The sequence below is a fragment of the Cryptomeria japonica genome, chromosome 6 (genome assembly GCF_030272615.1).
Source record: "Cryptomeria japonica chromosome 6, Sugi_1.0, whole genome shotgun sequence".
In the NCBI taxonomy this organism is placed as follows: Eukaryota; Viridiplantae; Streptophyta; class Pinopsida; order Cupressales; family Cupressaceae; genus Cryptomeria; species Cryptomeria japonica.
In genome coordinates, this window is record NC_081410.1 from 365,808,921 (window position 1) to 365,825,561 (window position 16,641).

The following is a 16,641-nucleotide window of genomic DNA, read 5'->3' on the forward strand; positions in this document are numbered from 1 at the left end:
GACAAAGAGCCCCCAATGAAGTTAGCTACTAGTGTCATAGGGTGAGGAGAAACATAATAAGGTGAATGGAGTACTAAGGCACTACCTCTTCACCAAGAAAAATTGCAAGATAGGTTGTAAGAGCTATGTGGGCTTGATCACATTTTTCTTGAAAAAATGCTTTAAATTTTTTACAATTTACAAGAGAATGAGAATAACAATGATAAAAAGGATGATACTCGTCACCCTGTTTATTCTTAAAACTATATTTTATGGGAGGAAAAACAAAATTCTTATCATATTTCAATCTCCAAAAGATTCTTGTAGGTAAATTTTCTTGATTATCAAGAGGAGTAGGTCTTATCTCTTGAGATGTAGGAAAAGGTTTTCTAGAAGGAGAAGGATTGTTTTTTATGATTTTGATAGTTCCATTATCAATGAGTTCTTGTATAACATTTTGAAAATCAGGACATTCATTGGCATGATGATCATTAGTTTGACGATATAAGCAAAAAGGATTATTTGAGAAAGAAGCACCTTTAGATGGACAATCATTTTTATGTCTTGCAAGATAGTCCTTAAACCTTTTACTTTTAAGGAGATCATCCATAGGTGAATGATGAGGATGTCCTTGACCTTCTGTATTATCTTATGAAGGATGGTTTATAGGGACTTTGAATCCTTATTCATATTTTCCAAGTTCTTTTCCACTATAACCTTATTTTGAGATTATATTATAACCACTCCTATAAGAGATTTTTAATTGTGAAGAAGGGCCATCACCATGAATTATTTTAAAAATTTTAGTGTAAGGACATATGGAGGGATCAAAGGGATCATTATATGAATAAGGGATATCCTTTGTATGGAATTTCACCTTTCTATCACCATTACCATTCATGTCCTCTTTGATAGGTTGGGAAGGAGGATCCTTATCATCTAAAGCTTCATCTTTTCTTAATTTTATATAGGAGATAGGTCATGAATAAAATGCATAACAACATCTTCCCTACAAATATGTTGATGATTGAAATAAGCTCTAGGAGAATAAGGAGGATCTAAAGAGATTGATATACCAACATTTTGATATTTCTCCCCTTGCACTAGAGTATGCATATGAGAAGAGGATGGTGTCATGTTTCTCTTCAATTCTTTCTCTCCATTGGAGAGATCATTGATAGGAGTATTTAGTCTTTCCTCATTCACATTAGATACCCTAGGTGAGACACAAGTGTTATCTTTTTTAATGCTATCTCTAGGATTATCATTGTCTATGAAATATTTTGCGTGATCTGCACATTTAATGCATGTTCATAAAAATGTCATAATGAAATAACATATAACATGGATAAAAAATTTAAAATATTATTTACAAGTAGAAAATATCTTTGAAACCCTAAAGATGCAATATGCAAGAGTACTATGAATTAAAAGAAGTATTGTAAAGTGAAAGAAACCATTATCCAACACATGACTTTAATAAATGTAACTAAAAAGTAATTTAACCATATGTGAAATGGGAAAAAAATAAAATTTAGTAAATTCCATTATGAAATAAATCAGATCTGAAAAATGCAAATGAAAATTTATGCAACCCACAAGTCAATTTTATAAAAATAAATTAGGTTTTTAATGAAATTAACCACTAAATTTATGTGATTTAACTGAAAATATTATTTATAAGTGCAACTTTTATTATTTAAATGCCTACAAATCAAATCTGAGACTACAAATAAAATTTTTGCATGAAAGAAGTTGGGTTCACCAAAATCTAATGGTGGAAATTAGGGTTTCACCAATAAGGATAGTAAGACCACTAATTTTCCTTTAGGGTCCACTACATTGAAAGAGGGGTGAACATAATAGATCTAACCACAATCCAAATGGGAAAAGGGCTGAAATTTTGATTAGATTCACTGGTTATTGTGTTGCCACCTTTTTCTAGTTGAAGATTGGATGATAATTGGGAAATTAGGGTAAAACAAGGAAATATTGGAGTAAACTACCAAAAATAGACTACTACAAATATCCCATGGAGCCACATATTGAGATCTAGGCAAAATAAGATATTTAGAACTGTTCCTAAAAGTTTGGACTATTTTTTTGGGACTAGGTAGTACAAATTCTCCCTAGTCCTCTAAATTTCCCTCCATCGAAAGTTGAAACTATTCTTTACTATTGACTCTGCTAGAATTCTTGAGTACAACTCTTTCACTTGCTCCGTGCACATAGAAAAAAATGAACAATGTTATGGATAGGGGTTTGTCTTAGGTTAAATCTTTATTTAGGAATTAACCTTGAATAAAGTAATGCAAATACTGAAATAAATGCGAAGGAGATATACCTTAGATCTGCAACTCTTTATGGAAGGATTGATGATGCAATGCTCTTTGAATATAATCACAAATGTTGAATGTAATGACATGACAAGCACATGAACATGAAAAAACCTAATCAAACACACATGCTTACATGAATATTGATGTAATTTTTTCTTACAATTCTTGAAGGATGAAATGCAACCTTGAATCTCTGAAAAATGCTTCATGAATGCAAAAATATTATGGATAGATCATGGCTATAAAAATGAATCAATATGGTGTCTTTACATAGGTTTCCCTAAGTAAATTATTTATTAGGCTCACCTTTAATAGTCAAGTGTAGCCACCGGGTCTAAAATCTATTGGGGAGATAAAGGGCCTACCCCATTCCAAATTGGGCCTTGCTTAAGGGGGACCAGGGTATTTTAGGTCATCGTGATCCAAACCAAGGTGCTCCACACCCTAGTCCTCCAACAAAAAGGACTAACACAAAGGAAAATGGTGGAGAAACCTCCAGGATGGGGCCCACTCAATGGTGTTCATGAGATAAGGGTTGGAAAAGGGGGCAAAAAAGTACCTAGAAGAGGGGATGGAGATAGGACACACTAAAGTAGGAGCACAAACATGAGTTATAAATTGTACCCATTACAATTTATGATGCTACAACTAGTATAACATAATTTTCTAAACCTTTTGACTCTTCTTTTCTCTTTTGCAGAATGAGTTGACTAGCAGAATATAATTTACTAGACCTTTTGACTCTTCCTTTTTCTTTTGCACGATGAGTTGACTAACATAACACAATTTTCTAAACCTTTTCACTCTCCTTTCACATAGATTATACAATACAATACACTTTGTTGTCCTATAGAATATTTTGCCTCTTATGGATCACCTAGCATAATACAATTTGCTATTTTGTGGAATCCATGTTCCTTTCTATCTCTCCCCATGACTCCCTAACATAACACAATTTGTTAGTTGTTAGATCATGGTTACTAGTTTCATCACTCAATGCATGCTCTTTCTCTTTCCATGTGACCACTTGTTCTCTTTTAATAGCATTACAAGAATGATATTAGTGATTGAAACATTTTGACTATCAAGGTCTCTTCAACTAGTTGACTTCGAGCCTTTGTTTTTAGTACTAAACCTTTTTGTACGTCTTTTGTGTGACTTTTACTTTGAATTTGTTTTTGTTTTGTCTTATTTCATGTATCCTTGCATGTGATTGTATGAGTTAATATCTTAGGCTTGGTGTCTTTGTAGTGCCCAAACTTTAGGGCAAAAACACAACAACAATTTTTTTAAAACAGTGCTTTATTACTAGTGTTTACATTGTTGGCATATGCACACTCCAATGAGACATTGTAGGTGATTGAAGGTTTTGTCATTGATGGCAACCTTGCAATCCTATGGCACCAACAAAGACATTATACCAGCATCAGCAGATCACACTCTACACCGGCACTCAGGATACTGACACCGACACAGAAGAAAAGAAGTATACCGGCACAAAGGCCGACAAGATTTTGTTATATAATATTTTGTTTATTATTGTAAGCCGACTTGGAAAATTGTAAAATGACTCTTATATATAAAGGAGATCATTGTAGACATTTGTAGGAGTGGGTAGAAGCAATTAAGCAAAATATTAGGTAGACCTAATGTGCGAAATATAGGTCAAAGGGTATATGTAAAGAACAGAGTAGGAACCGGTACTGAATCTGGCATTGAAGATGCTATTGTAAAGTAGTACAAGTTATTGGATTTGTATAATCCTTATTGTAAGTTAGTGTGACTTCCCATTGAGTAGTGAGCACTAGGCAGTTGGCCTTCCTGCATGTGCAGGCCCCTATTGTAAGTAATATTCTCTTATTGGCCAGTGAGTGAATATTATGGGTCACAAATCCCACCGAGGTTTTTTGCACACCGGATTTCCTTGTTAAAATCCTGTGTTATGGTGTACTTTTCATGTGGATGTTCTTGATTCTGTTTATTGCATTATTTCTTGCATACTAGTACATTGTTATGTTATGTTCTACATGTTTTAAGTTAAGAAATTCTAATCACCGGTTAGATACTGATTCACCCCCCCTCTCAGTATCTGTGGGACCCCTAACAATTGGTATCAAAGCTTGGTCCTCTATTTTTAGAAGCCTAACAGCTTAAGGAAGATCTTGACACTGGTAAAGATGGAAAATTTGATGAAGCAACTTGAAGGAGCTCTTACAGACTATGTTGTAGAGAAATTGAAAAATATCAAACTAGAAGATGATTTAAGGGCAGCTCAGGATATCATTCAGACACTTCAAGAAAATTTTACTGTTGCAAGAAATAAGAGAAGAGAACTTTGTGAAAAATTGCAAAATGAGAATGATGAAAAGGATTCACTTAATGATATGATAAGCAAGTTGAAACAAGAGATCATGACAACAAAAAATGAAATGCAGGATATGACTATGAGATTTTGCAAAGAGATTGAGGATAGAAAGAAGAATGAAGAAGAATTGACCAGAAGACTAAGTGATGTAGCAAATGAGAATACAAGACTTAGCTATGAAAATGACATGTTGAATACAAATTTGATGCATACTTAGAATTACTCGAATGAACTAATGAGACAAAAAGAAATCTTAGAAAGAGAACTGGCAACTGCAAATCAACACAAAGAAAAATTCAAGAAAAGCTCAGAGGAACTTGGCACCTTGTTGAAGAATCAAAAACCTAAAGGTGACACTTCTGGAATTGGATTTGAAGTTGGTGAAAGCTCCTATACTGCAAATACTCAAGATCACAGCAAACCGGTAAGACAACCTAATTATTATAAATTCAATGGTAAATGCTTTAACTGTAATAAGTATGGTCATAGAGCAAATGAATGTAGATCTAGAAATTATCAGAATATCAACACACCCACTGGTCAATGCTCTAAATGCAACAAAGTAGGTCACAACTCTGAAAACTATAGAATGAATGTGAGATGTTATGTTTGTGGAAGATTTGGACATTTATCTAATCAATGTAGAACACAAATCGGCATAGGTTATGGGAAAGCAATTCAGAAAAATAATGTAACTTGTTATGCATGTAACAAGATTAGGCATATTGTTTTTACTTCTATAAGTAAAGGAACACTAGTAGAAAACAAAAGCTCTAGCTTGAAAGGTAAAGAAAAAGTTGAAGAGGTTAAGCAAGAATTCTCAAAACAATGGATTAGAAAAGCTGATCTAAATATTGGGAATACTCCTCCACCAATAGAACCAATCAATGCTTCACCAACAAGACAGAGTGATGCTTCACCGAAAGGAAAAAGCAGTGCTCCACTGGTAGGAAGTTCTTCATCTAATTGAAGAAAACTTCCTTGAGGGTTTGGTAATCTATTGATACATGTGCTAATTATTCCCTCGATTAGAGACAAGAAGTTGAAAATTACTTATTACCGACAAACAATGTTAAGTGAATACTTAACCGGCATGAAATTAATGTGGTAGATGGCGAAAAGACACTATAAAGTTAAGGTTTTGGCTCCATTTCATTTCACCAAGATTTCAAATTTTCAAAGAGCGCGAAGACTCCGAGCTAAGGCATTTCGAGCAAGAAGCAAGTACACTCCAAGCAATCATCCATCTAAGGTAGTAAAAGGTATTTAATCATGGCATCCACCTCTGCAATTGAATACATAGCAAACCCTACTATTGTTGAAGTAATAAAAAGACCTAGGCCCGTATTTCAGTTAGTTCCTAAGATAGAAAAGAAGGATGATACCTTAGGTGCTTTTTCTCAAATTCCTAAGGGAGGTGTATATGTTGAAGACCCCATAATGTACATCCATTGCAACATTGAAGAGTTAGGAGATGAGGAAATTAAAACCATGTATAAAACCATGATATGTGATAATACCGAAAATGTAAAGGATGAACATAAAATCATTGAGACCCTAGGATTTACAGAAATCCTTAGCATTCCTGAATTTCCAAAGGATGTGATTAGGATAGTTTTAGGTAGGGTACATGGAGAAATTTTTTGGTTAGATGCAATCCATAAGATCACCAAGGAAGCTGTGAAAGCTATCACAGGGTTACCAACCACCGGTAAGAGACCAGATAAAACCAAGAAGGTTTCAAATGACCTAGTTATAAACCTAACTGGTGCAACATTTGACAAAAGGTCTCTAAGGGTTAATGATGTAACATATATCAATGTGAGATTCATTAGTATGATATTAGGTTATAAAGCTACTCATGCTAATAGACTTAATTCAGTTTCAAGCTTATGCATTAAGAGTGCTTATGATATGGTAACAGATAATGCAAAAATTGACATATGTGAATGGTTAAAGGATGAATTAATTGACAACCTTGGAAAGATCAAGAAGGACAAGAAAGGAACTTTCAGATTTGGAAATCTGTTAGTATGCCTAATGCTACACATAACAAAATAGGTTCTTGGTATAGGTTACAAAGAACTTGGATATGACATACCGGTAGGAAAACAATTGACTGAACTATTCAATAACATGGGTGAGAACAAGGAAAACAATATTAATGACTTTTTTCAAGCATTAAAGACCAAAATGAAGAAAAGAGTAAGGTTATCTCAGAAAATTGTAGACAAATACAAAGATGATATATGCTTTGTCATCAAGAAAGATGAAATCTGGATGGAAGCGGTCATCCCAAGGATAGTTTGGGTAACTAAGATGGGATATGAAACATATGATCACATAGTTGAAACATATGCCAAAGCACTTCTGGAAGCCCCTAGAGAGCCAAAGGAAGAAGAATTTGGTAGTGCTAAAACCATTGAAAGACAAATTCAATCAAAGAAAAGGGTGAAAAAGGTTGAGGCAGTTGTAAGGAAAGGGTCCAGACAAGCAAAAGCCATTAAGGAAGATGTATTGAAGAAAACCAACATAACAGAGGATGAGTTAGTAGCTCCACAACCTGAAACTCACCTATCACCGGTAGGTACTTCTTTGGAAGGTGACATGCCAGCAACTTTTAAAAGAGTTGTAAGAAAAAGAGATCCTTCGCCGGCAACCACACCTTCACCTAGGAGGACAAGGCAAAAGCAACAAGCTATGAGATCTCCGGTAAGAAAGGCCACACCAAAGAAGAAACTGATACCCAAGAAGAAGAAGAGGACAAATAGAGACTTGGCCCCTCTTGATATACTGCTAAATGAAATCACAGAGGAAGGTAAACTGAAGAACATAGAGAAAATTTATGACACTCTAACAGCTGATGAGAAAGAACAAGTTGAAAATATTGTTATATTGCACATGGATATGTACAAGAAATTTTTGATGGAAGTAGTTGTATGCGGGAAAAGTGGTCAAATAAAACTCAATATGTGAAAATATTATAGAAAACTAGTCCACACACACACACAGGACTTCTTGATGCAAGCTATGGAGTAACGTAGTGTTACTCAGCTTCCCAAGGAGGGTCCCATGGTTCTCTATCTCACAATGTCCCTCAAACCAACATTTTTGCTCTTAGATTACTGAGCAAAATGGTTTGGGGATGGCAAATATGAGAACGAGAGATGCTTTTGATTGATTTTAGTATGAGATGTGTTGTAAGCTATGTATGATGCTAAAATGCAATAAACTAATTATAAGATGACAAGATTAGTATGAATACTATCCTAGCATACTATATTTAGTCTATGATTGAACTAAAATGATAAAAAAATTAATCTAAGCATGCATATTAGTCTAATTTATGATCTAAAAGAGGCTAAATGATGAGCATATATAAAATGAAAGCTTGAAAGAATTTGAGCATAAGTATAATGCTTCAAATTTGAAAGATGATTGTTGAGAATGGAGGAATGAGAGCTCTATTTATAGCATAAACAGGGCAATGGATGGTCAGGATTGAAAGGTTTAATCAAGGGCCAGGTTTGAAAGTTGGGGATCCATGTGCACAATTTGTACCAATGAAATGGTGACAAGTGTCAACATAGGATTGGGTTGAGAGAAGAGGTTGGAGGCTTTAAAGGCCTGAGAAGACCTCATGGTTATCTAAAGGCTAAGGGTCAAGTCTAAGTTAGGCTTACCCATTGGATTAAGAGTTAATCCAGAGATAAACCTTTGTGCAAATGATTAAGAGATAATCATGGTCAAAGCATTAATGACCTGATGAGACCCTTGGGTTGGATAGAGGTTGAGTCAAAACAAATGTTTTAACCATGTGGGAAGGTTTGAATTAACCATTAATGGTTATTGGAGACATTAGGGATTAAGTGGTTGAAGGTTGGAAGCCTTTAATGGTTTTCAAAGACTTTAAGGGTTTTAGTGGTTGAAGGTTGAAAACCTTCAATGGTTATCAAAGACTTTAAGGTTATTGAGAAGTGACTTCCCTTTGCTTAGGGATGTGACAAAATTTAGAGGAGGGTTCGGTTCATTAGAAGCGTTTAGAAGATTCTAGAAGGGATTAGGAAAGGGTTTGGGATTTTGCAAGTGGATGGAGGGATAATAGGATTTAATTGAATTAAATGATTTTCATTCAATTTGGTTGTAATTAAATAAATTTGATTTATTCAATTTGGGATAACTATTTAATTAAATTTGAATTTAATTAAAAGTGGATAGGGGATTTAATTGAATAAAATGATTTATTCATTAAATGGTATAGTGAATTTTATTTAAATAAATTGAATAATTTATTTAATAAAATAGAAGAATGTGGATAATTTAATTAAATTGGATTTAATTAAATAGGGAAATGAACATAAAATATTCATTTAGGAATATGGTCATTTTTATACGTCTACATTTTGCCCCTCTTTGAAGTGACGTGTGTGCACATGTTATTTCAAAGAAAATGATGCTTTATCGTGATTTATGATCAAATGCAATTTTGTTGTGTCGCTTTTTTGATTTGCCAATCGTGCCCCAGATTTGATGTGATGCCCTAGATTTGATATTTTGATGGTGATGCCCCAGATTTGATTTGATGTGTGATGCCCCAGATTCGATATTTGTGTCGTTTTGTCATGATTTTATGTAGTTGTCCAATATGAGTGTCGGTATAACTTGTTTTGATGTGAGATATTTCAAGTTATGTAGATATCAATGTGTTGTTCTGATCAAAATATGATTTATTTGCGTGTTCTATTTCAAGTTCGATGTGGGAAGCCTGATGTGTATTACAAGCCGATATGGGTTGGAAACTTGAGTTGTGTTACAAGCTGATATGGGTGGGAAACTTGAGTTGTTTTACAAGTTTATGTGATTTGGGTACTTGAGTTGTTTTACAAGTTTTGATATGGTTTTTGAGAACTTGAGTTGTGTTACAAGTTGATATGAAATGATAGGATTTTGAACTTGATGTAGATGAGCAAATTTGTTTCATGTTGTTGATGTAAGTTTGATTTTGATATCTTTGTGTGGATGTGGAAACTGATATTGGATTTGTTTTGAGATTTGATATGATAATGCCCCCTCGGGAGATCGTTCGTGCACACAAAGCATGAATGATCTCTCGAAAGAAGAAGAATGTTGTTTGATAGAAGATAGTTTGGAAGAATGATGAAGATAGTTTAGAAGAATGATGGAAGATAGTTTGGAAGAATGATAGAAGATATGAAAGTGAAGAAAGATTCCATGATGATGTGATAGATATGCATGCGAGGGATGCAATGATGAATGATGAATGATATTTTGAAAATGAGATGTATGATATGATATGCAACTAATTGTAAAATGATATGCAACTATGTTAAAATGATATGCAACTAATGCTTTTCTTTTTTTCTTTTTTTTTTTTTGGAGCATCCTCGTCCTGCATTTGCCATCCGATATAGCCATTTGTTTGCTTTCTTTGTAGATATCATCATTGAGCATTGATTTGTTTAGGATATGTTGAAAATTTATACAAGCATAATGGTATAATTGAACCATAATGACCTGAGAAAAATTTACATGATATTTGATTTTGCAAGATAGCACAAGCGTCAAGGTATAATTGAACCAGGACGACCTGAGTGCGTATTGCGTAAACATACAAGAGTTAACCTTTGTTCCATACAAATCCGAAATGTCCTCAGCGATATGCCACCGGATTTCTTCATAGGACAAATTTGCATGGTAAAAGACTTCACTCACAGATAGAAGACAAATAAAACATCACATTCCTTCCTTGCTTCTCTAGTCGTAAGACATCCTGGAGGTGCTCAGGAGATATGATAAGCAAAAATTAACAACCATAAGTAATCATGCATGCTATTGGAAATGTATTCTTGTCAATTAAAACATCTTGCAAAATAGATCTTTGTTCAGTTGAAATCAGTTCAAGTTTGTGATGTTTAGCCTTCTTGCATTGTCATTTGTCATTTGTTGGTTGTTTTGATCCTTGTTGTCTTGCTATGTTTTTGGTCTGATGTTGAAAATCTTGAAGGCGAAATGCCCCAAGCGAGGTCAGGATTTTGCCCCTTGTTGTTGATACTACTTTGATATGGATATGTACACTGATCACCGAGCCATGGTGGGATATGATCTGGATAACTGATTTAGATAAACCAAGGACAGTGACTACATTAAGTATGTCCAAGATTGATAAGCATTTGTGAATTTCTGGTGACGTCTCAGATGGGTGGATATGATATGTACAATATGATTTGTGAAACATGTATTTCCATCAATTGATAAAGATAAGGCTAACTAGAATAAAATCCAGCAGTCATACTGATTGATGTCATTGTTATGATTTGGTTGATGATTGATGTATAAAAACTTATTTCTCTTGATGAATTTGGAAAAACTAGGTTGTTGTTTCTTCAACGTGATGTTACGATAAAGGTTCTTTCTTCTCGATATAAGGTGATTAGTCATGCATGAGTGATCAATGGATTCCTTTGATTGGTTTGGATTCAGTTGATTCTTGTTTTTGAAAATTTCAAATCTTACTTTATCAGAGTGAAGGTTTAGTTGTCCCTTCATGACAAAGCGTGTCAAATGATATGGATAAAAGCTTCCCGATCTGGAAATTGGATTTGACAATTTAAGAATTTTAAACAAGTGTTTTTGAGATAAAAATCCGTAAGATGGTAAAGGATTCTGTTGATACTGATGATGAGATTTTTCCGGATTATGATAGGAGAGACATCCTTTATCGTGCGATTCGTTTAGGATTCTGACAACTTTTGTTTTAGCACAAATTTACTTGAGAAAAGTTTTTAATGGTTTGTTTGTCACTCTGCTTTGATGAGAAATGATGTTGATGGATGGATTGATTATCAAGACTTGATGATTGATAGAAATGTCTAGTTTCAAAGAGTGAGTACCCCGTATAAGACCGATCTGTCTGGTTTCGAGTGTACCTATCCCTGGATAAGACATGTTTGATGTTGATGTTGATTTCGAGTAATGAATTGATTAACAAGACATGTGATAAGTTTCATTGCAAACTTTGAGAGTTTTCTTGTTGTTGATCTGATTTGATGGATGGTCCATGTGTTCATGCTTTGATTTTTTTTGTTTTGATTTTTTTGATTTTTGTCGATTTTTTGGATATTTTGATTTTTTTTGAGTTTTTGGATATTTTGATTTTTTTGAGTTTTGGGATATTTTGATTTTTTTGAGTTTTTGGATATTTTGATTTTTTTGAGTTTTTGGATATTTTGATTTTTTTGAGTTTTTGGATTTAGAAGAAAGATGTATTTGGTTGCCCCAATGTATATCAAGACAAGGAATGGATGAATGGATGACTGAACCATTGAGGTGGAAATAGATTTGTTGTCCATAGTTTCGATCAAGATCAAGGATGAAAAAGGGGATATGGATAGAGATAGGATATAGATAGCACTGGATGATGGAAGCAATGAATAGATAGGATAGATAGATATGGATTAGAGTGAAGCAAGATTGTAGAAAGAATTAGATGATAGAAGAAATGAATAGATAGGATAGATAGATATGAATTAGAGTGAAGCAAGATTGTAGAAATAACTGGAGGATAGAAGAAATGAATATATAGGATAAGGGATATGGATTAGAGGATTTGGGAGATATAGTAGGAAGAATAGAGTAGATGAACTTTGCCCCCAAGCATAGAGGTTTCCATTTGCAAAAAGGTGATATGTAAGATTGTCATAGTATTTAGCACCATCTGAATAAGTGTTCTCAAACTTTTCAAAGATAGAGACCCAACCCACACTTAGAGCCTCTGGAAAATTCAACTGAACATTTTTAGCAACTAGGAAGCAGACTCAAAAGGGAAGAAGAATCCCAAACTGGATCAAGGTACTTAGTTCTTTGATTACCCATGTGTGTGCAAGTGGGTTCATTATGGCTCATATGGTCATTGTAATCTTCAGAATCCAACATGGCTAGCTACATGAGTTACCTTAACTTCAAAAGCATCCTGGATAGAGCCTCGTTGCCAACGAGCGTCCATAGCCCCGACGAGGTTATCGCTGTAATTTCACAAATATTGCTCCATTGCCAGCCAGGCGTCCATAGCCCCGATGGAGTTACTTGCATGTTCCCATAGCCAATCATTTTGATATTGCATTTCATTGCATTTTGCTTTTCTTGATATTCATTTTCTTGCTCATGCTTTTGATATTTCTTTTTTTTTTTCTCTTTATTTTTCTTGCATTGGCTTGTAAGTGATGAAACTTACATGGGTCTGATAATTACAGTGGCACTGAAGCAAGATTTTAGATTTTTCACTAGCCATGTCTTCAATTTAAGAGATCACAATGATTTTTAGAGAAATCGATTAAGTGTATGAGATATAGTAATCAAAAGATGTCGGTACCAAGATACGATAAGTGGTTCTTTTCTAGATTGAGTGTGTATCCCAACCAAAAGAAAATGTTAAAGAGGAACAACCTCGGATTCTGAAGCATTTCATGAATAGATATCTAGGAAAAGGACTGAACATGAGATTCGAGCATAGGAAAGTATGTGACAAAATGACACAAATGCCTATTTCACAGATGAAGGATGTATGCAGAGGATTGAATGATAGGGATGGAAGGATAGAAAAGAGGTGTTGGATAATAGATAGAATGTTTGAAGATTTGTGCAAGGATAGAGGGAAATGTATGAGTGTTGGTACGTGAGAAGTGATGAAGAGATGGAGGAAAATTGAATTTTGGGACAGAAGGACCCAAAATAGACAGAGGAAATGATAGAAGAAGTTTTGGAAAGATGTTTAGATAGAGGATTGAAAGAATTTCAAAGATGTGCTCCTCATTGATCTTTCTTATGGATCATTTGAGGTGATGGATTTGTGGATGGAGGGAAGTAAGGACCCAAGATGGATGGAAGGGATGGAGAATTCGATTGTGGAATGAAAGGACCTAAGATAGATTTGGAGGATGAAGAGATTCCTTGATCTTGATCTTGACTTGGAGTAGGATCATTTGAGTTTGTGTTTTTCTCTTGATTTTGAATTAGAATAGTGGAGGATATGGAAGGCCATCTCAAAAGATGTTTTGTTGGATATGGAAATCTTCTCCACTTTATGATTTTTCCTTGTTTGAACTGACTTTTGAGTTTGATTGTTGGATACTTTGCAAGATATTTTAACATTTGTGACAAGAATACATAGCACACATGAAGACAATGATCATCCTAATGCTAAACATTGAGTGTATATTCTTTTGAGGATGTGTTCAAATCCTCGATGTTATCACTGGTTTGATTTACAACAAAAGACACATCAGATAGACTCTTTATTCAAAGGTCATTGACAATATCATAGCCCACTAGTCTCGATACTCCGTCAGCTCAAACAGCCTTGTCACCCCCTAGAGGGCGCCCGTTTTTTTGCCTTTTGCCAGAAATTAACTCAAAGTGAATTGCTTCACAATTGAGTAGTTATCTTGGGAGATATATGGTGAGTAATCTTGGGGGCGGATTCTTCCCCACCCTTGCACTATGATATTGCCAATGTTTGGCGACTGACTCGGTTCAAGGTTTCTATTTCTAAGGTTCATAATCAGGCTTCCTGTTCGGCCGTCAGTGATAAACTCCCTCAGGAGGCTTCCCAACCTTTAGAACAAAGGCTTTACGTATCTCGAGGATACTGGGGGAAGGCTAATCACTGCGCGCAATCGTTGAAAAGGACTTTCGTCACTTTCCACATTTGATTATAGTGGGTTGGAATTCTTGGCGTCAAAGTCGTTCCCCACTTAGGTCGTTCCCTTCACACCGGCCAAAGAATGGCTTTAAGAGTTTTTCAACCCCTCGGGAAGGCAGGCCTGCTAAAGGATTTAAATGCTTGAAGTACAGAAAGCTTAAGAGTGGCTTGGCTTTTTGGTCACCCAGTTATGGGGAGAGCATATACCTTCCACTTTCGAGACAAGACAATCAAGTTGTTCTTTTTAGCCTTCAAGACAATGATTTGCTAACTTCTATTTGGAGATGTTGCTCCAACAAGCATGATGTTATTTTTAACCTTTCATAGCAAAGTGTGCATTTCCAAAACTTTTGTAAAACAAGCCTGGTCAACAAAAGTAAATCATGATTTTTGGTCAACAAAATTAAAGTCGATAGGGGAAAACTTTCCTTCTTTGCCTTGCACAAAATGAAGATGAGGTTCTTTTACTTTGCAAAATTAAGTGAATCTTTTTAAACACCAAAGGATGGTGAGGTTCTTTTTAAAACTTTTGCCAAAATAAAGATTGCTGGTTCTTTTTTTACAGCTTCCAAAATGAAGTGTTTTTCCTAACTTGCAGGAATGAAAGGTTTGCTTTGTTGTTCTTTTTACCATGCAATAAAGAAAGATGAATTTTCTTTTAAAACACCAAAAAGGAAGGCATGAAGTTCATTTTATGTATCCAAATGAAATGATGAGGTTTATTTTAATTTGTGCAAAAAAGGAGAGTGAGTTCTTTTTAACCAACTTTTGTTGATAGAAAGTTAAAAAAAGAAACTTAAAGCCTCTAAACTTGCTCCTTCCCCTGCACAAAAAATATTAGAACCTGTACACAGTCAGTGATCAAGTGTTAGTGTGGGCTTACACAAGCCTAAATTCTAATCTTGGTTACAAATTTTACAATTCTGATCCTGAAATGCCCTGAAATTTGTCTAAGTCTGAAATTTGAAAGATCTTCCAAAAACTAGATTTTGCATTACAACTCCTAGAGGTCTGAAACCCCTCTCAAACATCCTGAAAGTATATATGGAATATAACTTAAAGTATAAGTGACATTTCCTCTTCTCTATATATATTATGCCTCCCACAAGCCTAATTTTTGACTCTGTCATAAATTTTTGGTTCTGCCAACTCTATGCGCTAAACTATTGCACGGATGCGCTAAGAAAAAGCACCCACACGCTATTATGTGCCCCCAATGCGCTAAGCTGTTTTTTCAATGCGCTATTCTATTTTTCTCCTGCGTCGAGACCTACAAGACAACATTAGTGAAAGTCATGCGCTAAAGAAAGGACCTCACGCACTAGAGTATAGACCCCATGCGCTAAACAGTAAGCAGGATGCGCTAGACTGTTAACCGGATGCGCTACTCTGTTTTTTTTGCCGCGTTGAGACCTACAGGAAAAACTTAGTGGAGGCCATGCGCTAATGTTTTAACTGCACGTGCTAGAGGATGGTCTACACGCACTGAACAGTGGATTGGATGTGCTAATCTGTTGGGTAGATGCGCTACTCTGTGTTATGCCCGCATCGAGACCTACAGGAAAAATTGTTAAAAAAAATCATGCGCTAAGAGAAGGTCTTCATGCACTAAAACAGAGAGCCCACGCGCTAAACAGTAGGCTAGAAGCGCTAGACTGTTAAGCGGATGCGCCAATGTATGTTTTTGATGCGCTAATTCCTATTTCCTGCGGACCTACAAAAGTGATCAATTTAAAAAAATGATTTGTTATTTGGGGTAAAGCCCCACGGTGGGTGCCAGAAATGTATGCGGGAAAAGTGGTCAAATAAAACTCAATATGTGAAAATATTATAGAAAACTAGTCCACACACACACACAGGACTTCTTGATGCAAGCCATGGAGTAACGTAGTGTTACTCAGCTTCCCAAGGAGGGTCCCATGGTTCTCTATCTCACAATGTCCCTCAAACCAACGTTTTTGCTCTCAGATTACTGAGCAAAATGGTTTGGGGATGGCAAATATGAGAACGAGAGATGCTTTTGATTGATTTTAGTATGAGATGTGTTGTAAGCTATGTATGATGCTAAAATGCAATAAACTAATTATAAGATGACAAGATTAGTATGAATACTATCCTAGCATACTATATTTAGTCTATGATTGAACTAAAATGGTAAAGAAATTAATCTAAGCATGCATATTAGTCTAATTTATGATCTAAAAGAGGCTAAATGATGAGCATATATAAAATGAAAGCTT